At 49.2% G+C, this 25,053-nt stretch overlaps 1 protein-coding gene across 1 annotated transcript in view; it reads right to left on the bottom strand.

Annotated features, from left to right (window-relative positions):
• The window catches only part of LOC119391022 (uncharacterized), a 253,828-nt gene that overhangs the window by 42,568 nt on the left and 186,207 nt on the right, over positions 1-25,053 (bottom strand). The window contains exon 16 of the mRNA XM_049414494.1: positions 21,617-21,649. The gene's annotated coding sequence lies outside the window, so the exon portion shown is untranslated. The remainder of the gene's footprint in view (positions 1-21,616; positions 21,650-25,053) is intronic.

Below are 25,053 nucleotides of genomic sequence, written 5' to 3'. Positions count from 1 at the left end.
GTAGTGAATGGAGGGAATTTGTAAAGGGAATTTATATGTTTCTGAACTTTTGGTGGAATTTTGAGATGTTTGTGCGGACTTATGAGAATGAAGACGACGGCGACACGAAGGCGAGCCAGGGGCAGGTGGCACGCGCGGGGGCGGCATGGAAAAAGAAACAAGAAAACAAGAAAAAGGAAGAGAGGCGCGTGTGGAACGCGCAGAGGGCTGAGCGAAGCTAGCCGAAGGACACGCCGGACCAGGGCGCTGTCCGAGAAGTTCGTCGTGGCCGTGCTCAGCGAGGACTGGTGCTTGCCTGGTGGTTCGGGCGTTGGCGGTGGCTCCAGCGAGGACGTGCCGGACCAGCGCGCTGTCCGGGGAGCTCCTCCTGCCTGTTCTCGGTGAGACCTGGGGAGCCGAGCTACCTGCCTGAGGCTACTGGTAAAGGGCGCGGCTCCTGCTGTGTCGGCGGGCAGGCGTCTCGAGTTCCTGAACACCGTCGCCACCTGAGACGGCGCAAGGCCGTGATTGAACGGGAGGCCTTCCGGAGGCCTTGTCTTCCTGATGTAAGGCACACGGGACGTGTCACCTGCGTGCCTGGGCTTGCCTTCAACGACACTCGTCGCCGCATGTGGACTGACCCTCGTCAAGGCAACGTCGTCTACGAGTCGTGAGACTTCGTTTTCTTGCTACCTTGAACGGACATTCCGCGGTTAAGACTTTCAGATTAATTTATGTGTTTTTATCTCCGTGCTTGTTTCTCGTCATCATCCCTAGCATACCTTGTCCCTATAAATGTTGATCGGAACTCATTCGTGCGTATTCTCTTGTCGCCCGTCCCGTTGAGCCACGCACTCGCAAACGTGACGAACCACCACTCGGTCCTTACACTTATGTTAGTGAACACACGGTTTTAATATCATATGTCCTCATTTGCTCTGTTCACGAGATATAACGGGCCAAAATACCCTTGCTGTGTGTGCTTACTTTAGTGCGACTGATGGTTGTTATCAGCTTGTATTGTGCGTAAATCTCAGTTTTAATTATTCTGCTGTATCAAAACCTTGATCTGGTGGCTTTTCGTCAAGAAAACTGTTCTCAGATTTTATTTGTGTCTAGCGTGTGCGAAAGTGGTCTGCTGCCGCCCTCTAAAGGGTGATTCCACGAGAGATCGAACATACCTGTCCGGTCAATATTTTTGTTTTGCCTGGTGTTTGCCTGGAAATTTGCGAGAACGTTCCCAATAGACTGCTGTAAATGAAAACCTACCTGGCCTCGTGGCACCAGTTGTCGAGATCATACGGGTAGGCGAGGCCTTCACCAAACCGGTGCTCGGATGGCACACCCGATTTCAGTAGGAAAAGCAGTATGGACAGGAGGCCCAATTGTAGGCCTGTCACCTCCTGCCACACGCGCAGCAACTGCGTTTTTGAAGACCATAGTCTTTCTTGGGATTCTTGAACTGTCACACGATTCAGCCACCCGGCCAGTTCGAGATGGCTGGGCGTTCAGCCCAGCCATATCAACTGGTAGCTGCGTTCATACTTGTGAACATTTTCGATCTAAAAGCAAATATTACGCATATCTGAGGCGCAACATCAATACGTAAGTATTAGGTGGTGTGTTCTTTTACTAGAAAATAGATACGTAATTCTAAAGACCCTAGTGTTTCTTAGGCTGCGCTGAAAATGCGACGCTATGCACGAAAAAGCCTTCTGCAGACGATATGGTGCCACCACCTTGCAGTGGCCCTGGGTTCTGCACAAGCTCACATTTCCCGACGCCACTGCCAGTTGGCGTCCATATCTCACGCAGCGCCTCCTTCCAATGCGGGCTAAAGAACGTGGAAGTACTGAAGTACGCCTCCTACTTAGCGTACACAGACTTCTGCTCTGCTTGGTTGGCAATGCGTCGGACGACGAGGGATGTCATGGTGAGACTCAGTGTGCCAGTGGTGCCAGTGCCACTGTGGAACGTGATCGTGCCTCACACCCTGGAGTCACCGGAGACGGGAAGGCGTCTACTTTGGCGCACCAGTAGTACATGCACACAGCCATTGACCCTTCCACGCAATAAAATACATTCATGTCTCACAAATGGTTCTTTGCAAACTATCATGCTATACAGTACCACACGCGACCCAAACATTGCTGATTGGTCGTGGAGGTACGAACAAATGGCATGCCAACAGTGATAATACGGTTAAATGAAATCTGTTCAGACAAACCTCCATTGCATTTATCATGCCAGGACGAAAATAGTACGAGAACAACGGGTGGCCGCGGATGAGACCAGGACTCATGTAGTACAGCCGTCAGAAGACTATCGTCTTTCGACGACATTTGCAGCGAAGCACGCAGATACACGGCCAATAGACTGCTGTAAATTAAAACCTACCTGGCCTGCTGGCACCAGGTGTTGAGGATCATAGGGGTAGGCGAGGCCTTCACCAAACCGGCGGTCGGATAGCACACCCGATTGCAGCAGGAAAAGTAGTACGGACAGGTGGCCCACCTGTAGGCCTGTCACCTCCTGCCGCACGCACAGCAACCGCATTTTTTTACAGCAAACAGCCGTGGTCAAGCTTGTCAAACACCAAAGCACTGGATGGTCAGCACTGAAAGTTATGCCCCTAAGAGAGCAGCGAAACAAGGGACAAAAGGCGTAGTGAATGAATGCCTACATAAACGCGGTTGCAATAGTTAAAATATATTTTCGCTGAAAACCGCATTGGAAAATTCTAACAGTATAATGCGACCTCTCAGAAAACAGTCATACACATTATCTCAAGCTTTTCCTCGTTAGCGGGTACTTGGCTGCCAACATTTGACGACCGCAACAGTCGAGCCACAATCGATTGGCACAGCAATGGTACTACCGCGCTCTGTATGAGCTACAACATGCGAGCGCGTGGCCGAGCGCTCTGCACGGTTGTACAGTGGCGCCGATCGTGGCACATTTTCGAGTTATCGGGAGAGAGTTTGGCTGTGCCTGCGAGTGCGCATTGCCTCCATTTGCTTTCACGCACGCCCTCGTTTTGCCCTGCGGTTATTCCAGCTTCGAAAATGATAACTTCGAGGGGGAAAGGGAGCAAATGGGGGGCGATGCGCGATCGCAGGGACAGCCAAACTCTCTCTCGATAACTCGGAAAATATGCCATGAACAGCGCCACTATACAACCTTGCAAAGCACTCGGCCACGCGCTCGCGTGATGTAGCTCATACTGAGCGCGATAGTACGTCTGCTTTCCTAGTTTTCTGTCATGCATATATTCGCCCAATTAACTCTTCCAATTTGTGGAATGTTCAGCACAACTTATTCTGCCTTGGCAGGAAACGGGCAAGCACTGGTAGTTGACAGTCGGGAATAAGAGAATAGTAAAGCTCTCTGGGAGTTTCGGTCTGATGCAAGGCACTACTGCGTCCAAGCACCATGAGCAAGCTTGTAAGTGTTCCTTGATAAGGCTTGTCCAATGCAATTTGTTTCCTTAATGTCACAATGACAACCTTTCCAATTTGACATTTTCTATGGGTGCACAAGGTTGTGCCTAAGAAAGAAGTGGGCCCCTCGACGCAGCTAAGTTAAATATCTATTCGCGCTCGTACGTTCGCGCTGTTGAGGTGTTGCAGGCTTTTTTTTTGTTTTTTGAAGCGGCGGTGACTGGGCATGTTTGGCGAGGCAAGCTAATCTAGATGGTGTAAAGCGAGCGACTACTGCAAATACACCATTACACATTGCCGACCGTCTCATTCGCGCGATGGGCACAGATAGGAGCCGGCGCGTTGGGAAGGGGGGGGGGGTGGCTGCGTGAGTCCGACAGGAAGTGCGTACTTTGTACCAGCGGGCGTGGTTGCGTGCGCCGCGGTATCATTAGTGGGGATCAGGAGACGGCTCATACCTTTGTAGGTGTTGTGCTCTAATTGCAAAACTTCCATTGAAGCCATAGCAGTGGCAGATCCCAGGGGGGGGGGGCGGTAGCGGCGATCGCCCCTCCCTCAAAGCCAGCCCCCGCCCCCTCCCTTCAGTGCCTGTCGTCCACCTCCTTTGTCAGGCTGGTTGTCGAGTTTGCCCCCTTTGTGAGGTTGCTTTGCCTGCCACTGTCCTAAAGGGGTAAAGAGAATCTTCACCTCTCATTGCTCTACCCTTTCCTGCTTCCCTATGCACATTTCCAACGAAGGCTGTTGTAAATATGCGTGACCCACCAAAATGCACTGCTGAGCCTTGGCTTCAGCCTTTGTGCCCCCCCCCCCCATTATGTACCTGAATCCGCCCCTGAGCCAAGGATAGGGCACTTCTCTTAGTGCAGCGGCTGCGTTTCCTGAAGGAGCGAGCTGCTAGCCTATATTCATATAACATTCCTCTTTGTTGCTATCGGATTTACTATTTTGCTCTCGCGGTGAAACTGTGACTCTTTTTTTGTAACGAGGGATGGTTTGCGATGTTGTGCGTTCGTGGAGAGCAAATGGTTTGGTTGGGCAACATGATAGCAAATGCGTTGCATTGCTCTGGGCAACGCGCAAGGATTTGACAACAACCCAAGCACAATTTCACAGTTTATTAAACCCGCATTTGTTTCGTCTTTACATGTGACACTCTGGCAAGGCATCTGTGATTGCTGCATCTCAGGCTCAACAAAATTTTTTTCACGCAGAAAATAAAATAAAAAGTTTTTTCATGTTCTCTATTATTCGAGCGTTCCTGTGGCATTTTCAGTTTAAGATTAATCCTTCAGTAACTATGCCTTGCATGAAAGGTCAAATGTCAGTTTAACGAAGCTTCGATATAACGAAGTGAGTTGCCGCTATTACCAACTTCGCTATACTAAGGTTTATCTGTTCTATGTACTATTCAAATGGGATTAAGTCGTTTTCATTTTTTTAACATGCGTATTAGAGAGTGACATCACCGAGCGATATGGTCTCTACCCATCTTGACATAAAACAAAGTTCACTCAGGGAATTTGAGCAAAAACACTCAGGGAAAACCTGGAAAACTCAGGGAATTTAGAAATGTCAACTTGGTAGACACCCTGCTTTGTGATATTGTACCTAAACATGTATAGCTTAAAAATGGATATGTCATAGTTGTCGATTACAACCAATTCTCAATCTGCACAAGACAAGAACCCCGTTTGTGTACTATCATTGTACACAGCTATGTGCATGGCCCGTCATCACTGTGCCACCTCAACGGCATTATTTTTGCATTACAGCAATTCCACACTGACAGGGAAAGCCAAATGAAGCTGCTGTACATCGTGTTAGCTAAAATTTTGCAGATGTTTGTCGAAGAAATAAAAGGTGACAACTTCCAAAACAAATCCGGTATACTCGTGCATGAAGAGGGCTAGAGAAAGCTTATATAGACACAAAGAAACTAAATCCTACTTGCAGCTGCCTACAGATGTAGTGCTGTCGTGGTGCATGTTAAATGCACTGTAATATTGTACAACTATTTGTACTATTCATACCATTTGCTTATATCTAAGCTCAATGTTCTGCCACTGCATAGAACAGTGAAAGGACTTGAGACCTGCATAAGCTTTTCCTGTGATAGTAGATATCCTTTTTAAGAGTTCCTTCCATCATGCTTTGGCCAGTTCCCAGTCTGAATTTCCCGAAGCAATTATTAGCATTGCTACTTTTAAACATGGTAACACTTGCACATATTTTTACTTGGTTGTCTGACGAGTAAATCTTGCAGTTCATGAAATCTATTGAGCAACTGTTTGGTGTACGTGCATGGGCCTTCAAAATCTGCTGTGTAGAGCCACATTCTGTACCAGAGATTACAGAGGCTATGTTGCAGCTCTATCTGAATGTGCGATGCTTCTGAATTTCTGCTATAGGCCTCCTGTGTATGATACGCTAAAGATTTAGCTCAATAAACTAAAGGCCTAAAACAGCACTGATAAGACGGTTGCATGCATAAGTGAGTGCTGGTGCAAGAATGTAGATAGTCATAATCCGCTCAGACTCCCATTGAAACGCTTGACTCCCGCTCTCACTCGGCCATTGGAACACACTTGCTCCAAAAGGAGCAGAAAAGCTTGCTCCGACTCCGGCATTGGAATTCAACATAAGTCGAATCTTGCAGTCGTGTGCAGCAAGGAGAACTTGCAAGCGCAACGCGAAGTTGCTATTTTCTCAGGTGCCCTCTCTTTATACAGAGGCCCGTCCTCATTTGCTTCAGAGCTGCCGGCGCCTGCTGCTTGTCGATAAGCGGGTAGCATGCTATTGGCCAATAGCCGACAAATTGAGTGCAGCGCTTGGATCAGATGCACTTTTCCACGGGGTGCCACCACGTGCTAGCACAGTGCTCTATAGTCTGCTAACATTACACAGTGAGCCACACTCGCACACAAAAATAATGGGAGAGAATGATCGCATTTTATCACACGTGTTCGAGGTCACGACGTGCGGCTCACATAACTTATTCCTGTGCCATCCCCCTCTGATTAGCTTCCAGCATGCTCGTCGGGATGAGAGAAGGTGCTTAAAGTGCGTGCCAAACCCATGTAACTCCACTCGTTCTTGACAGATTCGAGAAGTTTATGTGGCAATCGATTCATGAGGTAATAAACTCCAATACTGAGGTCATTCGATGATTTCTTGGAGAAGTGATTCACGACCCCTTTAGAACAATTTCTGGAAGCAGATATGGATATAGCCTGCTTTCAAACCAAAAACAACCCCAGATTTCACGAAAAAAAAAGATGTTTATTAAAAAAAAAACTAGCAGTTGTTCCGTGTACAAATACAACCGATGAACGAAGCTCCTTAGAAATGGAACGCAAACGACTATGTACCTGATATCGCTGCTGGCTTTCATGAAGGCAGTAGGGTGGGGAGAGCGTCTGCTGCGCTCGGTGGTGGGAACGACTAAGCGAGTGAGTGCGGCACGCGCAGCGTAGGGAGAGGGGTGTGAGAGGTGATGCAGCGGGGTGCTTCAGGGCGGCAACAGAACGCCGTGTGCATTTGGTGCACGCAGCGTTTCATTGTCTTCTTGCGACAGCGCCGGGTAGGGGGACAGTCTGCTACTACCTTCTACAAAGCCCCCGTAGTGCGCTAGAATGATGGCTGTCATTTCACAATCCACGATAAAGGTCGTGAAAGTGAAGACGACCATGATAACCAGTTGTGCATAGAGCTTTTCTGTTAACCTCGAATTTCTGGTGCGCTGCACTCTAAGAAAAAAACATGGTTGATCCCTCCGTCATAGGAATCGGAATAACACGAAAGTAAAACGTGTCCTTACAGAAGTAGGTGAATGTTTGCTATACCTTTATATAAGAGAGTGTGCATAATTGTATATAGATGTCTGGCACCCACTTTGATGCTTGGTGCTTCATCTCCATCCCGACGACTAACGTACGCGTTTAACAATTAAACAAACCCTTGTGGTAGCTGTAGTAGTTAACGGTGAAAGCCTAATCAGAGAACCAGGTGTGATAACCAGAAGAGCGTCGCATATTGGACGCAGAACTTGGTCGCCATCCCGCGGCATGTTAAAGTGTGATTGAACACCACAGCCGGACTAGAGGGAAACGCAAAGCGCGTCGCGCTGCCCCTGTAGCCCGGCCGCGATTTTTCTCGGGCCGAGCGCGTCTGCGGGGAACGCGGTGTTACGACCAGGTGAGGCAGGCGCGCGTCGCAGAGCTATTTTTGGTTTGGATTAGCGTGATGCTATGAGCGAGGCCGACGCTTTTACGACGCTTGCGCTAAGGTCGCCCCCTCACGGTGTGTTAAGGCATTCACAAAATTGAATTTCTAATCAAAAAGCGCCGAATGGGAGGGACGTGTAACGCGTTGCAGGTGTTAATCGCGGAGGCCACAGTAATGACGAATTACTTCACTTTACCGCTCCCACAGGGCAACACCACCCCGCCGATCTGGCGAGTGGTAGATATAAAAGGCGCGTTTGTAAAGCCTCTAGAGTCTGTGACCGTGGCGCAGTGGATAGCGTGCCCGACGTGTGTGGTTGCTGAAAGAGCGGTCGTGGGTTCGACGCCTGTTGAGGGAACTTTTTTTCTTTGCCATCTGATCGTGTATATTTTTTCAACGTCATTTCCGTGACGGAAATACGTCACTGAAGGCTTGGTGGACCCCGGCATAAAACACTTTCGTGTTAATATCGAGTAAAGGGGGTGTCTTTTTGTCCCACAACGGTGATCGTCATTTGTTCTGCCTTCCTTTCCTTGCACTATCGCCGCGCGCCCGGCACTTTCTGGTCACGAACGACATGCGCGCTATCAGCGTGACATGGCGTTCTTGGCAGGAAAGTGGCCAGCGCCGAGTTTTCAAGAAAGGAAACGCAAGCAAGCCAGATGACGATTGTTGTTGTGGGACGGGGGGACGCCCTTTTTGCTCTGTAGCGAAGCGTTCCTACTGAGTAATGGGTCGTCCTCTCGAGCGCCTTCCAGTGGGTCGTTCTCTTCTCTGAGAGCACGCTCCTCGTGCAGAGAGTCGGCCCCCCTTTGACTGTCGCTGCCGTGCGCCGCCACTGAGTCCCCGTTAATAAACATCTTGACAATTTGGTGGAGAGTGCTGTGCCCTTTAAACAACTACGGTCCGCATTCGATGCCCCCGCAGGGGCGTCTGCGCAAGCAGGCGTTTGGTGTGTAGCGACACCACGGAACCGAGCTAACGGGGGGGTTTCGACCCCCTCCCACGCCTAGCCGTGCGTGGCATTGCCGTGTCCGGGGAAAAGGGGATCCTGGGGGTTGAGCCAACGCCGGGTGATTGGACCTTTAAGGCCCCCCCGGCAGAGGCAACACACCCCTTTGGCCCGGCTTCACGTAGACGGCACCCCTGGGCTGACCCACCCAGGGGAAATCGGCAGTCGCCTTTTCCTGTCCCTCTCTCCTGACACCTTCGCCTTTCGCTCTCACTTTATATCTTTCCTGTCTACTTCTCTCTTCCGTTTACTTCCGATTTTTCGTGGTGGCGAGGGTTAACCCTGTGTGACGTAACCAACCTAGGTTATATCATATTTGGTTATAGTGGCAATGTACAGTTGGCATGTCAGGGATTGCTCTCAACCTCTGCCATGTCCCCTTGTTGGGCTCGGTGGTGGGTGACTGGCATTGTCGCCGAACAAATCAATATTTTTATGGGATCCTCGAACCCTTCAACTGATCGTACCCTGAAAAGGGTCCGCACCGATGCATCATTTCTGCTTTCGCCAAAAAACAAAGAAACGTTCCCGAAATTCCATATAATACATTGTGAACAATCATCGACAAAGGCTCGAGCTATTTCACCGTTTTTGGTTGCTAAGTGTCTAAGGGAAACTATCGGAAGCGGCTATAAGGCTACTAAAATGGCGAGTGGGGATTTGCTCCTCGAAGTAAAAGACAAGGACCAGTATAAGAAGCTTGCACACCTCGTGGCGTTTGGAAATAATCCTGTCTCGGTGAGCGCACACCGGACCATGAATACGGTCAAAGGTGTAGTGTCAGACGAAGATCTAATGGAACTCAGCGATGCAGAACTCCTGGACGGATGGAGAGATCAAAATGTAGTCCATGTGCAGCGCATCACAATCAGAAGGAATGACATCGAAATCCCGACAAAGCACATAGTACTGACTTTCAGCTCAACTACCTTACCCGAAACTCTGGAAACTGGCTAGGTAAAACTGCATGTCAGGCCCTACATTCCCAACCCGCGGCGTTGCTTTAAATGCCAAAGATTTGGGCATGCGTCCCAGGGCTGTCGAGGGCAGCTTACCTGTGCAAAATGTGGAACAACGGGACATTCCGTTGATGATTGCAATCACGATGAGACGCACTGTGCGAACTGCGACGGCCCTCACCCTGCGTACTCCAGAGCTTGTCCAGCCTGGAAAAAAGAAAAAGAAATTATTACTGTTAAAGTCAAAGAAAATATTACGTTCCGTGAAGCACGACAACGTATTTCACCGTCCTTCGCAATAAAAACATCTTTCGCCGAAGTGGTGCAGCGGGGGGCGTCACCACAACGGCCTTTGGCGGTTGCCCGGACCACGCGCAGTGTGCCGAGGCCAGCGCCACCTGCCCCCACGGCGGGAGCAGCCAAGGCTGCCCTGCCATCTCCGATCCTGACCACACCAGTGGCGTCGACGAGCTGCAGCAGCAGCCAAGGCACCACAGAGGCCAACGAGGTCCCATCGACGTCCGGCCAGGTGGGGTCCAAGACTTCGTTGCCCGATACGAAGTCTACGCAGCGTAGACATCGCTCTCTCGAGCGATTGTCCAGAGCCTCTCAAGAGGCCATGGACACCACTCCAAGTCAGACGGCGCAGGCAGCGCCGAAGGGGCGGCGGGACTCTCTCGACCGCTCCAAAAAACACAAGACCCCAATTACGGGGCCTGAAAAAGGCCCCGTAATGTAATTGAACCTGCCGGTTCTTGCAATATGTCACCTAACGTTCCTTTCTTCCAGTCACTTGTAGCAGCAAATCTCACCTTTTAATTTCAAAATGGCTTTTATTATCCACTGGAATTGTAGAGGACTGCTACATAATTTAGGTGACATAAAAGACGTGATAAACACCTTCTCCCCTGTTGCATTGTGCCTACAAGAAACAAACTTGGGCGACAGGCACACAAACTTTTTAAAGGACTTTACTGTCATACGCCGAGACCGAACCCAGGCTAGCAGGTTGTCTGGTGGCGTGGCTGTTATCGTACTTAGTAGTGTCCCTACAAGACGAGTAACGGTTAACAGCCACATAGAAGCCGCAGCGGTTACAATTTTAGCACATAAAACTGTTACAATTTGCTCCGTCTATATCTCGCCAACTACGCCATTCACTGTAAGACATTTGGAGTTAATTTTAAACCAGCTGCCGGAACCTTTTATTGTAACGGGGGATTTTAACGCCCATAACACATTGTGGGGAAGCAGTACAACGGATGCTCGAGGACAAATAATCGAAGATTTTATACTTGTGAGTGATATATGTCTCCTAAACACTGGCACAGCCACATACTGCTCCCCAAATACTGGAGCTATGAGCTGCTTGGATTTAGCGTTGTGCTCCCCATCTATATTTACCGATTTTAGCTGGAGAGTCATTGATAATCCTTACGGTAGTGACCACATGCCTGCCATTGTACAACTTCTGTCTCCACTTCCCATGATCCCCTGTAGACCACCGCGCTGGAAGCTTGAGTCTGCAAACTGGCCTCTGTTCACTAAAAAAGCTACTCTTGAAACAGAGATAATTGAGGGGTTAAGTGTAGATGAATTGAACGACAGGATCACTGCCTGCATACTAGCAGCAGCAGCGGAGGCTATCCCACAATCTTCTGGCATCTTTTGTAAAAAAGTAAAACCCTGGTGGAATAGCGATTGTAAACAAGCTAAAAAACTACAAAACAAAGCGTGGGGTACCTTTCGCAGCTATCCGACGCAAGAAAATCTTCTCACATTTAAAAAAGCACGAGCAAAAGCAAGATATGTACGCAGGCAAGCAGAAAAAGTATCTTGGAAAAAATACCTCTCCTCCATCAATAGTTCAGTAACGTCCAAGAGAATGTGGGATCAGGTGCGTACGTTTAGGGGCGATTACACCTGCTACACGGTTCCCATTCTCTCAACAGCTGGCAGCCAAACAAACTTGCAGGAACAAGCAGACATACTGGGCCAACACTTCCACACAATATCCAGCTCAGCGAATTATTCGGCAGCTTTCCTAAAATATAAAGAATCTGCTGAAAAACAAAAGCTTCCAATCACAGGAGGTTCTGACAAGTCATACAACAGCCCGTTAACACTTCTTGAAATTAATAGGGTGCTCACTGCAGGCAAAAATACAGCACCTGGCCCTGATAGAATACATTATGCGATGCTCGCTCACTTGTCCCCGAAAGCAGTAGAGGCCCTGCTTCGTTTCTTTAACATAATCTGGGAAAAGGGTGAAATGCCAAATAAATGGAAAAAAGCAATCATAGTCCCATTTTTGAAAGCCGGAAAACAGCCCACATTAGCGAGCAACTACAGACCGATTGCGCTTACAAGCTCCCTTGCAAAATCGTACGAAACCATCCTAAATATTAGACTGACATATATACTTGAAACAGAGAATCTGTTGGATAGCCATCAGTGCGGGTATAAGAAAGGTTGTTCAACAACTGATCACCTGGTCCGACTAGAAAATGAAGTACGCAATGCGTTCCTACACAAACAACACTGCTTAGCTGTCTTTTTCGACCTCGAAAAAGCGTACGACACTACATGGAGATTCGAATTTTGAGGGACTTGGCAGACTTGGGGATTCGAGGCAAAATGCTAAACTGTCTCTTTAGTTTCATGTCGAACCGAACATTTCAAGTGCGCCTTGGCACGGTCCTATCACGTGTGTTCATTCAAGAAAACGGCGTGCCTCAGGGCTGTGTTCTAAGCACAACGCTGTTTGTAGTCAAGATGAACTCGATTAACAGGGTTGTACCTACCACAGTAATGCACTCACTTTACGTGGATGATCTTCAGATCGCGTGCCGTGCATCAAATATGGCAACCTGTGAACGTCAAATTCAAATTACTTTAAACAAACTCAACAAATGGGCATATGAAAACCGGTTCCGGTTTTCCTCGGAAAAACTGTTGCTGTTGTTTTCTCTCAAAAGAGAGGCTTACAACCGGACCCCATCCTGAAACTAAATGAAGCAGTATTGCCGGTGAAACAAGAACACAAGTTTTTAGGCATCGTTTTTGATAAAAAATTGAACTTCCTTGCTCACATCAACTGCCTGAAAATTAAAGCAAACAATGCACTCAATGTTCTCAAAGTTCTGTCCCGCAAGCGCTGGGGCTCTGACCGTAAGTGCCTGCTGCAGATTTACCGCTCTTTGGTACGTAGTATACTAGACTACGGCAGCATAGTGTATGGCTCTGCCAGACACTCCTAACTTCAACGACTAGATCCTGTCCACAATAAAGGGCTACGCTTAGCGACAGGTGCCTACAGAACTTCGCCAATTTTCAGCCTGTATGCGGAATGTAACGAGCCATCCCTAGAACAGAGAAGAACGCAACTCATGTTTGCATACGTTCTCAGAATTTATTCTTTGCCAAACCACATATGTCATAACATCATCACGCACTGCGACAAACGCTTACACTATGCAAACAAGCCAAATGTCATCAAAACGCTGATGCTCAGATTTGAAGAAAAAAGTCGTGAGTGCAACGCCCCCACTGAAGCACTCGCTGTTATGCCAAGGTCATCCAGACTAGCTCCGTGGAATGATTTCACGAAATTTCTCGATGTATCGCTGGCACATCTAAAGAAACAAAATACACCACGTGAGCATATTCTACAGCAATTTCGCATGGTGCAGGAAACTTATCACAATTATAAAGAATTCTATACAGATGGTTCCAAAACAAATACGTATGTCGGAAGCAGCGTTGTCCAAGGCACGTGGCAGCGTACAGTTAGACTGCCGCAGTTTGTCTCGGTCTACACGGCTGAATGTTATGCTTTGTGGATGGCACTTCAGAGGATTGTGAATGCCGGATACAAAAAAGCAGTAATATACACAGACTCTCTAAGTGCCTTGAAGGCCTTGAATCCGCGGTCTCAGTATGAGCCCATTATTGGCAATATTTTAAACATATTTTCACACGTAAGTAAAGGTCAGTGTATACGTTTCTGCTGGGTCCCTAGCCACGTCGGGATCCCAGGAAATGAAAGGGCGGATCAGCACGTAGCAGAAGCACAACGTCTTAATGTTTCCAACATAAAGGTACCTCTAACGGATGGAATTAATGCTCTTCGCAGATCACTAACACTCAAATGGCAAAGCGAGTGGGAATCAAATATAAACAACAAACTCCAACTGATCAAGCCTGTACTTGGTGAATGGAAAACATGTTACCATCAAAAACGGTTCATCGAAGTTGTCCTATGTCGACTTCGTATAGGTCACACGCATATTACACATAACTACCTATTGGCAGATGAGGACCCACCAACATGCGACAAATGTCATGAACAATTGACAGTATTACACATCTTAACAACCTGTCCAGGTATGGAAACTCAAAGACAGAAACACTTTCATATGCTTTATAAGTTACACATACCACTACATCCAAGGTTACTTTTAGGTGAAGAACCTTTAATACCACTAGCTAATATCATGAGCTTCTTAGACGAAACAGACTTATTAAATAAGCTTTAATCACTACGCTCCATGCCACACATAGAGTGCAGGAAGCTTTATAAACTTTTGCAACCTGTAGCACGGCCTCTTCGAAGAGGCTGTTGCTGCGGCGGCTATTTTAAAAAAAACCACTTGCCTCCTGGCCCTTGGAAACAAGGACGCGGCGAAGGCAGCAGTGCTATGTACTTATCTCTGCGGTTTTAGTATCATAATCCTGCGCAGAATACATACCCATTGACCATCCCGCGTATGCTCATAATTTTAACGTATATATACAGTATATTTTACGCATCTATACAGCGAGTGATCTTAGGCCTTTCTACAGCCACACTGCACTTTTCATTCTACCCCATATCTCATAGATTTACCTAGAGTACAGTTTATTGGCTTTTGTTGTTTTTGTTTCGCTTTTCTCTCCTTCTCTCACCATGTGGCTGGCGCAGCATAGCCGTAGTCGCTTTTGCGCCAATAAAACCAACTTAACTAACTAACTAACTAGCATTCGATGCCCTTGGAGCTTCGATCCAGTACCGTGCCTGCTACCATGACTCAAGACGCCGCCCAGCAAACGCCTCCTCTTGCACCGACGCCATGTCCGGGTGTCCCCCGCATCCGCGACCCTCCTATCTTCACCGGCGCGGATGGCACCGACGTCCAGGACTGGCTCGCGATCTACGAGCGTGTGAGCGTCCCCAATAAATGGGACGAGGCAGGCAAACTGAGCAACCTCGTTTTCTACCTCGCGGGTGTGGCAAGTCTATGGTACAACAACCACGCATCCGATTTCGCTACGTGGTCCGCATTCAAGACCGCCATCATCGACGTGTTTGGCCGCCCTGCCGTTCGCAAGCTGGAAGCCGAACAGCGGTTACGTGAACGAGCCCAGCAGTCCGGCGAGTCTTTCACGAGCTACATTGAAGACGTGCTCGACTTGTGCAAGAAAGCCAACGCAACCATGTCTGAGGCCGACAAGATCCGGAACGTCATGAAAGGCATCGACGACGATGCCTTCACCATGCTACTCGCCAAAAACCCTCGCACTGTGGCAGAGGTCATCACGCTGTGCCAAAGCTACGAGGAGCTACGCCGGCAGCGGCTGATGACGCGTCGACCTCCATCACGCGACGCCGATCTCGCTGGCTTGTCGGCCGTGTCGGACCACTCCGTCTTACTCGCCGAAATCAAGTCATTCGTGCGGGAGGAAATTGCCCGTCAGTTCTCCTTACTGGCCTTCTCTCACCCGAAGGATGTTGTACAGTCGTCGACCACACTGCTGCCTCCCCTACGCCGGGCTATCGAGCAGGAAATCGTGGAGGTTATGCCGGAATACCACCAGCCCCCTCCGGCGCCTGCGCCGCTCAATTACGCGCAAGTTGCAGCCAGGCCGCCCCCAGCGCTCCCTGTGGTGCCCCCGCTAACATACGCTGGAGTCGCCACCAGGCCACAGGCCTTCGAAGCGAGTGTGCCGGCTGCGTACGCCGACATCGTCCATACGCCCCGACTGCAGCCAACCATGCAGTGGTCATATCAGCAGCCGCCCCGTCCCTCGCGTCCTGCCACGTGGATGGCACCTAGCCCGGCAAACCGATGGCGCACTTCCGACAACCGCCCGATCTGCTTTGCGTGCGGTTGCGCCGGTCACGTAGCCCGCTATTGCAACCGCGTGCAGCCGCCTCGAGTCGGATTAGCCGTCACCAACCAGTCCAGCCGCCCGTATTATGACCCGCTGCCGCCTATGTCACCGACGTCACGCCCTGGTCCATCTACCCGTCGGTCACCGTCCCCACGACGCCGCTCACTGTCACCGATGCGGCCTCGTCCGGTCGCACGAGACCAGGAAAACTAGTCGTCGCAGTCCAAGAGCCAAGGGCTGCGACGCTATCGAACAGCCAAAGCCCTCAGCAAAGCCCATCAAACGTAGTAGACGTGTTTGTAGATGGTGTGCCCACATCGGCCCTTGTAGACACTGGAGCTGCCGTTTCCGTTATGGACGCTAAATTTAGCCGACTACTACGAAAAGTGACGACGCCACTTTCCGGGCTCTCCCTCCGTACAGCAAGCGCTCACAGTATTCACCCGACAGCGGTGTGCACAGCCCGTGTTATGATTCAGGACGCTCTGTACGCCGTCGAATTCATCATAATTTCCTCATGCTCTCACGACGTCATCCTGGGATGGCATTTTCTCGCCCGTCACGCCGCCGTAATTCGTTGCGCACCAGCCGAAATAGAGCTCTCACCATTCTCAGATTTGACGCCGGCGGACAGTCCACCGGCTGCGACCAAGGTACTCGTCAAAGACGACACCACACTTCCTGCAAACTCGTCAACGGCTGTGTCAGTCTGCTGCACCGGTCTCGCCGACGCCGTTGCACTCCTCTCTCCATCTGACCGCGTCTTCACTAGAAAAGGCTTGTTGGTGCCATTTGCGACCGTGCAAGTCATTCAGGGCGACACCGACATTTTTGTTACGAACCCATCCCCGTACATTGTTAGGTTGGTGCGAGGGGAATGTCTCGGCAGAGCTGAAGCCCTCGAAGACGCACAAGTTATGGACGCACCGGGTGACACGCACTGCGCCAACTCCCATTCGCTCAGTGCTGTTTCCACATCTGATTCGTCACCCGCAGATTTATTTGGTTCCTCGATTGCTGAACACCTTACGTCGGTCGAGCGTTCCCAGCTTCTATGCCTGTTAGAAGAATTTCGTTCTTCGTTCGATGTAGCGCAAACTTCTCTCGGCCGCACGTCTGCTGTCACGCATCGCATCGACACTGGCGCCCAACCACCACTGCGGCAACGTCCATATCGTGTGTCGCCAACAGAGCGTCGTGTAATTACCGAGCAAGTCGAAGACATGCTCCGCCGCGATGTTATTCGACCCTCAAACAGCCCGTGGGCGTCTCCTGTCGTTCTCGTTGCGAAGAAGGACGGCTCTGTGCGGTTCGGTGTGGACTACCGGCGACTCAATAAGATCACCCGTAAGGACGTCTATCCCCTACCTCGAATAGACAATGCCATTGACAGCCTGCAAGGAGCAGAGTTCTTTTCATCGCTCGATTTGCGCTCAGGGTACTGGCAAGTCCCCATGGCTGATGACGCTCGACCGAAGACAGCATTTGTCACACCCGACGGCTTGTACGAATTCAACGTCATGCCATTTGGGCTGTGCAATGCGCCCGCGACCTTTGAGCGCATGATGGATACCGTTCTGCGCAACTTGAAATGGCACACGTGCCTATGCTACCTCGACGACGTCGTCGTTTTCGCCCCGGACTTCTCAACACACCTTCAACGCCTGCGGCAGGTTTTGACGCGCTTGAGCGACGCCGGGCTACAACTGAATCTCAAGAAGTGCCGATTTGCAGCACGGCAGCTGACGATACCAGGATACGTGGTGTCCAAGGACGGCATCCTCCCAGATCCAGCCAAGCTTCGGGCCGTGACAGAGTTTCCCAAACCTACGTCCGTCAAAGAACTGCGCAGTTTCGTAGGACTATGCTCCTACTTTCGGCGCTTCATCCGAAACTTCGCGACTATCATATCACCGCCGACGAATCTCCTTGGAAGTAACGGGCCCCTCAATTCGTGGTCGTCAGAGTGCGACGACGCTTTCGCAAAGCTCCGTCGTTTGTTGACGTCTCCTCCCATTTTACGCCACTACGACCCTACGGCCCCTACAGAGGTACACACGGACGCCAGCGGTGTTGGCCTCGGTGCTGTCCTTGCGCAGCGCAAACCTCGGTTCCCGGAATATGTTGTCGCATATGCAAGTCGTACGCTTACTAAAGCCGAGACCAACTACACCGTCACGGAGAAAGAATGCCTGGCAATCATTTGGGCCCTTACAAAGTTCCGACCTTATTTGTATGGTCGCCCATTTGATGTCGTCACCGACCATCATGCACTGTGCTGGTTGTCGTCATTGAAGGATCCCTCAGGCCGTCTTGCCCGTTGGGCACTTCGCCTGCAAGACTACGACATCCGCGTGCTGTACCGCAACGGACGTCAGCATGCTGACGCCGACGCCCTGTCGCGCTCTCCCTTGCCTGACGACAATGCCCACAACTCAGCGTCTCACTTTGTCGTTTCTTCCATCGATATTCACACCATCGCAACCGAGCAGCGCAAGGATCAATGGATTGCCTCACTGATAGACTTGCTGAGTGATCCATCGGCCACACCATCCACTCGCTTGTTGCGTCGTCAAGCCCACCATTTCGCCATTCGCGACGACCTGCTCCACCGACGCAATTACAACGGCGACGGCCGCCAGTGGCTACTAGTAATACCCCGCAGTCTGCGTTATGACATATGCGAGTCGTTCCACTCTGATCCGCAGTGTACACACCCTGGGGTATCGAAAACCTACCACCGCATTCGCAAACGTTACTTTTGGCGAGGGATGTACCGCTACGTGGAGAAGTTCGTTCGCTCCTGCATCGATTGTCAGCGCCGCAAAACTTCAACGCACCTGTCGCCAGCAACCTCTACCTTGCCCTGACCGACCGTTTGGGCGCGTTGGCATCGATTTATATGGGCCGCTTCCCCTGACGTCCGTTGGTAACCGCTGGGCCATCGTCGCTGTAGACCACCTCACGCGATACGCTGAAACTGCTGCCCTCCCTGCGGCTACAGCGAGCGATGTGGCCTCCTTCCTGCTCCACCGATTCATGCTGCGTCACGGTCCACCCCAGGAGCTGCTCAGTGATCGAGGCCGTGTCTTCTTGTCGGAAGTCGTCGAAGCCATTCTCAAAGAGTGCAACGTTGTTCACCGCAAAACTACTGCTTACCACCCGCAGACGAATGGCCTCACCGAACGCTTCAACCGCACGCTAGGCGACATGCTCTCGATGTACGTCGCCGCCGACCACACGAATTGGGATGTCATTCTGCCCTTCGTCACGTACGCCTACAATACCGCTCCTCAGAGCACTACTGGTTTCTCACCATTTTTCTTATTGTATGGCAGGCACCCGTCGCACACCATTGACACAATCCTTCCCTACAAGCCGGATCGATCTGAATGTGCGCCTATTTCTGCCACAGCCAGACTTTCTGAGGAGTGTCGCGAGCTCTCCAAGACCTTTACTACGCATAGCCAAGAGCGGCAGAAAAGCATTCGCGGTGACACCACCAGTTCTGCGTCCACGTTCCTTCCTGGAGCGCTCGTATGGCTCTCAGTCCCTACCACTGCACCTGGCCTCTCTTCCAAACTACGGCCCAAATACGAAGGCCCCTACCGTGTCGTCGAACGCACATCCTCGTTGAACTACCTCATCGAACCCATAGACCCATCCTCGGACATGCGCCGTCGAGGGCGCGACATTGTCAACGTGGCGCGCTTGAAGCCCTACCATGACCCGCTCATAGTGACAAGTTGCTAGGTCGCCAGGCGGCTCCCTTTTCGTAGCCGGGGTAATTGTAGCGAAGCGTTCCTACTGAGTAATGGGTCGTCCTCTCGAGCGCCTTCCAGTGGGTCGTTCTCTTCTTTGAGAGCACGCTCCTCGTGCAGAGAGTCGGCCCCCCTTTGACTGTCGCTGCCGTGCGCCGTCACTGAGTCCCCGTTAATAAACGTCTTGACTGCTCGATCTTTTCTTAGAGTGTAGAACCAAACCGCTCAAGGCCTAAACACTTCCTCTTGAATCACCAGCCACTGCAACCTAAACGACGCTTTAGAGAAGGTAGCTTCAACAGCAATGGTGGTGTGCACGCCTAAGGAGCTTCACTTCTAAAAATGAACAAGAACCAACTAGCCCAACTTGCCATTTTGTTACGTAACCCCAGGCCATAAATTAATCATGTGATTTAACAAAATTCACATCACTTTGGCTTATGTTTCATCAAAGGTGCAAGAGCAAAGGATCGTAGACTGGCTTTTTTGCACCTGTATATAATGACACCAACTGTACGGCTAGCTAAGCTTGCTCAAGCCATGTCAGTGCCTAAGTCAAGTTCTTCAAATTACATGAATGCAAACATCTGACAAATATGGCTGGCTGGGTAGAATATTCTTGAGGCTTGTTTCAAACATGGCAGGCAACACTTTGAAGGCTAGAGGCTGCTCCCACTGCTCTCAATCATGTAAAAAAATGTGCACTGCATAAAAGGTACAGCTGTACATAATGAATTGCAATGTGACATTCTATCACACGTGTGTAAGAAAAAAATATTACATGGGAGGTGCAGGTCTCAAATGGTTTGCCACCAAATGAGCACAATCTCTGGCTTGCGCAACCAACAGCTGTTCATAGCATATCGCTTGTGCACACCAAAGCTTAGTCGCACAACGGATGTGCAAAGGTTCCTTTACATGCACCAGAATGTACATTTACAGAGGTGTTTGTGTTTCACCCCCATCAAAATAAGGCTGCTATCACCTGGAATGGATTTACGTCCTTGAACTTTGCAGTCCACTAAGTTGTCACTGCGACTGCATTGAGGAAAATCCTTTACGCAAGGCAAAGTAGAGGGGTGGGTGAAAGAAATGTGGTAAAGGTTGGGGATAATGCGGGAGTGAGGTCATTGGTGAACACAGAATGTGAAGGGGCAGTCTCCATGGCCAAAACAAAAACACCACCATGTGGTGCCATGCGATGCCTATTCAATTAAAGTTATGGCAAAAGTAAAGTGAAACTTCACTTTGCACAGAGCTCCCATTTCCATGCACAAGTGCTGTGTTTTGCATGTACGAGTGCAGCATTATAAATTTGGATGTTTCTTTGCAACTGAAATTTCGCTAGATGAAAGTACGAACATTTGATGGTTACTTTCCATGCTTAATATATATGTGTCACAGAGCAGACAAGTGTCTGCTCTGTGACAGAGCAGACACTTGCAGGTGCTCTGGCGCAGAGTACTGCTGCACCTGCTGGGAAGTCTGTGCAGCTGGGTTGCATGGCGTCTGGCAGAGAAAGCTAGTCAAGGAGATGTTTGCAAACACAGCGTTCCGAGTCTTTAAAAATTAGTCCGCAATACTATGCAGGCACAAATACCTCTGGCACTCCCCGTGTTCATGTGGGCGTCGTGCACTAATTCATTTTCCAGCACGTGTCTAGTTCACTTGTAGTGTTTTCAAAATTGCAATGTCATGGCTACCCCAGATGTCACGAAACCCCAGATTTCACAAAAAAAGATGTTAATAAAAAAAAACTAGCAGTTGTTCCGTGTACAAATACAACCGATGAACGAAGCTCCTTAGCAATGGAACGCAAACGACTATGTACCTGATCTCGCTGCTGGCTTTCATGAAGGCAGTAGGGTGGGGAGAGCGTCTGCTTAACCCAAGCCGGCAACACAGCTTGCACTTTCTAGCTATATTCAAAGTGTGTGCGACACTGAACCAGCGTTGCTTTAACGTTTTTTTCTCTCAACACTGCAGCTGTGAAGCCATGCACATCAAGAATAGCTAGTACTTGGTAGTCAGCTCCGATACGCTTACACTCAGTAGAAAACGAAAGCACAGTGGTGCCACCCAACTTACCATTAAAATTAAGGCAGTCCTCAGCTGCGTTATCTGGAACAAGATAAAAGCTACATTTGTGACAGTGACAGACTTACCACTGGTCAAAGAGGCACACTAGCAGATTGCATTTATTCAGAAAACAAGCATAGCCCAAATACATGCACTCTAAGATGAGTGTTGAAATCAATGATGAAATCATTGCACGGTAGCAAGGTCCATAGTCAAGTAGATGAAGATATGGTCAGCACCCACAGCAGTGAAATATCAGTTTTGCTAAAAAAAACCATGCCTTAAGATATATCTGACAGTTTTCCTTTCTAATGAGAGCACAAGCAAGAGCTGCAAGATGTGTGGAGAATGAAATAGCAACCACACAGAAACAAGGTCGTGGCCAAAGGGCAACATACCAGGCACATGCCCCTCCCAATATTGATGCCTGCTGTAAGACTCCTCGCATAACATGATACTCGACAACACCTGCCCACTCTACAGTCAAAGGCGTGCCCCAGAACAAGAGTGGACTGTTCCTTTGCGCCAGAGGAACTTGCATGGTCACCCCACACGTAGAATACAGTCAGAGTGCTTGACCCTCCAGTACAATGCCGTTTAAATAGCAACAGTACAGGAAGCACTTGCAAATGTCACATAAAGGAATATGACTATAGCATGACTAACTGTACATTAATTAGATCATTGTCTATGTTGTAATTACAATTAGTTGCTCCAAAATACACTATTTCTTCTAACACTTCTCCTTGCTTTAAATTTGGCCTCCAGAACCGTGGCATCAAATTATGTAAATTTCACACATTTGTAAACAGTTGATCATAATGCATAACTGATGACGGTAGAAATTCCCAGCAAATTAAAAAAAATAGTAAATACGGAGAAAGGTGCAAAATCAAAGCCGAACCCCAACCATGCAGTAACGCGTTAAGGGGCACATACCAAAATCGTATGGCGTACAGCGATGGCAGTCGTACAGCGATGGCAGTCGTATAGCGATGGCGTAGTGGTAGAGCATCAGCTTCGCATGCAAGAGGTCCGTGGTTCGAATCCCAGTGCCGGACAATTCCCAACCGGATTAAAAAAAAATCCGCGTTATGATGGAATTGTGTATAAAGGCCTGGGGTGCAGCCTCACTGGCGACCACAGCCAGCAATGCACTCCCTCACCAGAGCAGGATTGGCCACCCTGGTGTAGTGCTTCGCCACTACCTCCCACATGAATACACGAATTAACCCTCGGCCCTCAGTCCCCAGCGGCTGCGAAGCAACTGACCAAGGCGGCGGCCAGACCTGCGACGCAGCGGAGGGTGCTAAGAATCTCTGGGTCCGTACAGGCCGCCATTGGAATCTGAACTTGGCTACGTATAACGCTAGAACTTTATCTAGTGAGGCGAGTCTAGCTGTACTATTCGAGGAATTAGAGGGTGTTCAATGGGATGTAATAGGGCTCAGTGAGGTTAGAGGCCACAAGAGGCATATACAGCGCTGAAGAACGCACACGTCCTATGCTATCGTGGCTTAGCTGACAGAAGAGAACTAGGGGTGGGATTCCTTATTCATAAAAATATAGCTGGTAATATAGAGGAATACTATAGCATTAATGAGAGGGTGATATGTATCGTAATTAAGTTTAATAAGCGGTACAAGATGAAGGTGGTACAGGCCTACGCGCCTACATCCAGCCATGATGATCAACTGGTTGAACGCTTCTACGAAGACGTAGAATCAGCAATGAGTAAGGTAACAGTATACTGTACTGATGGGCGACTTTAATGCAAAGGTAGGCAAGCAGCAGGCTGGAGATCATGCAGTTCGGGAATATGGCATCGGTTCTAGAAATGCCAGAGGGGAGTTACCAGTAGAGTTTGCAGAATGCCATAATTTACGCATCTTGAATACCTTCTACAGAAAACGGGCTACTCGTAAGTGGACGTGGCGGAGTCCTAATGGCGAAACTAAAAATGAAATAGACTTCATAATGTGCGGCCACCCGGGCATTGTACAGGATGTGGAAGTAGTTAACAAGATCCGATGCAGTGACCATAGAATGGTAAGATCTAGAATTCAACTAGACGTGAGGAAGGAACGGCAGAAACTGATACGCAAGATGCCGATTAATGAACTAGCTCTGAGAGGGAAAGTACAGGAATTCAGAGTTTCACTTCAGAATAGGTATGCGGCTTTAACCGAGGAAACCGACCTTAGTGTTGACGCAATAAACGATAATCTGACTAGTATCATTAAGGAGTGTGCCGTGGAAGTCGAGGGTACAGTCGTCAGACAGAACACTGGTAAGCTATCCCAAGAGACGAAAAACCTCATTAAGAAACGTCAAGCTATGAAAGCCTCAAGTGCAACAGACAAAATAGAGCTGGCGGAGCTTTCGAAGCTAATCAATAGGCGTAAAGTAGCCGAAATAAGAAAGTATAATATGGAGAGAATTGAGCATGCTCTAAAGAACGGAAGAAGCCTCAAAGCTATGAAGACAAAACTGTGCATAGGCAAAAATCAGATGTATGCATTAAGGGACAAGGAAGGCAATGTCACAAACAATATGGACAGAATAGTTGAGGTAGCGGAAGAGTTCTACAGAGATCTGTACAGCAGTCTGAGACAGTCAGGATGATAACGTAAGGAGCAGTATTAGCGCAGAGGATTCTGACATCCCACCAGTATTGACAGGAGAAGTAAAGAAAGCCCTAAAGGGAATGCAAAGAGGCAAAGCAGCTGGTGAGGATCAGGTAACATCAGACCTGTTGAAAGACGGTGGAGAGATTATGTTAGAAAAACTGGCCACCCTGTGTACGAAGTGTCTCTCGACGGGGAGGATACCAGAATCTTGGAAGAATGCCAACATTATCTTGATCCATAAGAAAGGGGACGTCAAGGACCTGAAAAATTACAGGCCCATAAGCTAACTGTCCGTTGTCTACAAGCTATTTACAAAAGTAATTGCTAACAGAATTACTACGACATTAGAGTTCAATCAACCAAGGGACCAGGCAGGATTTCGTACAGGCTTCTCAACAATAGACCATATTCATACTATCAATCAAGTGATAGAGAAATGCGCGGAATACAACCAACGCCTATACATAGCCTTCATAGATTACGAGAAGGCATTTGACTCGGTGAGACATCAGCAGTCATGCAGGCACTGCGGAATCAGGGCACCGACGAAGCCTACATAAACATAATGGAAGAAATCTACAGCGGCTCCACGGCCACTATAGTCCTCCATAAAGAAAGTGAAAGAATTCCAATAAAGAAGGGCGTACGGCAGGGAGACACGATCTCTCCAATGTTATTCACCGCGTGTTTACAGGAGGTTTTCAGGGCCCTAGATTGGGAAGAATTAGGGATAAGAGTTAATGGAGAGTATCTCAGTAACCTGCGATTCGCTGATGACATTGCATTGATGAGTAACGCGGGAGACGAATTACAGCT

This window comes from Rhipicephalus sanguineus, chromosome 1 (assembly GCF_013339695.2).
Source record: "Rhipicephalus sanguineus isolate Rsan-2018 chromosome 1, BIME_Rsan_1.4, whole genome shotgun sequence".
NCBI classification, from domain to species: domain Eukaryota; kingdom Metazoa; phylum Arthropoda; class Arachnida; order Ixodida; family Ixodidae; genus Rhipicephalus; species Rhipicephalus sanguineus.
The sequence above is the reverse complement of the archived record's forward strand: the minus strand, read 5'-3'. Positions and strand labels throughout refer to the sequence as shown.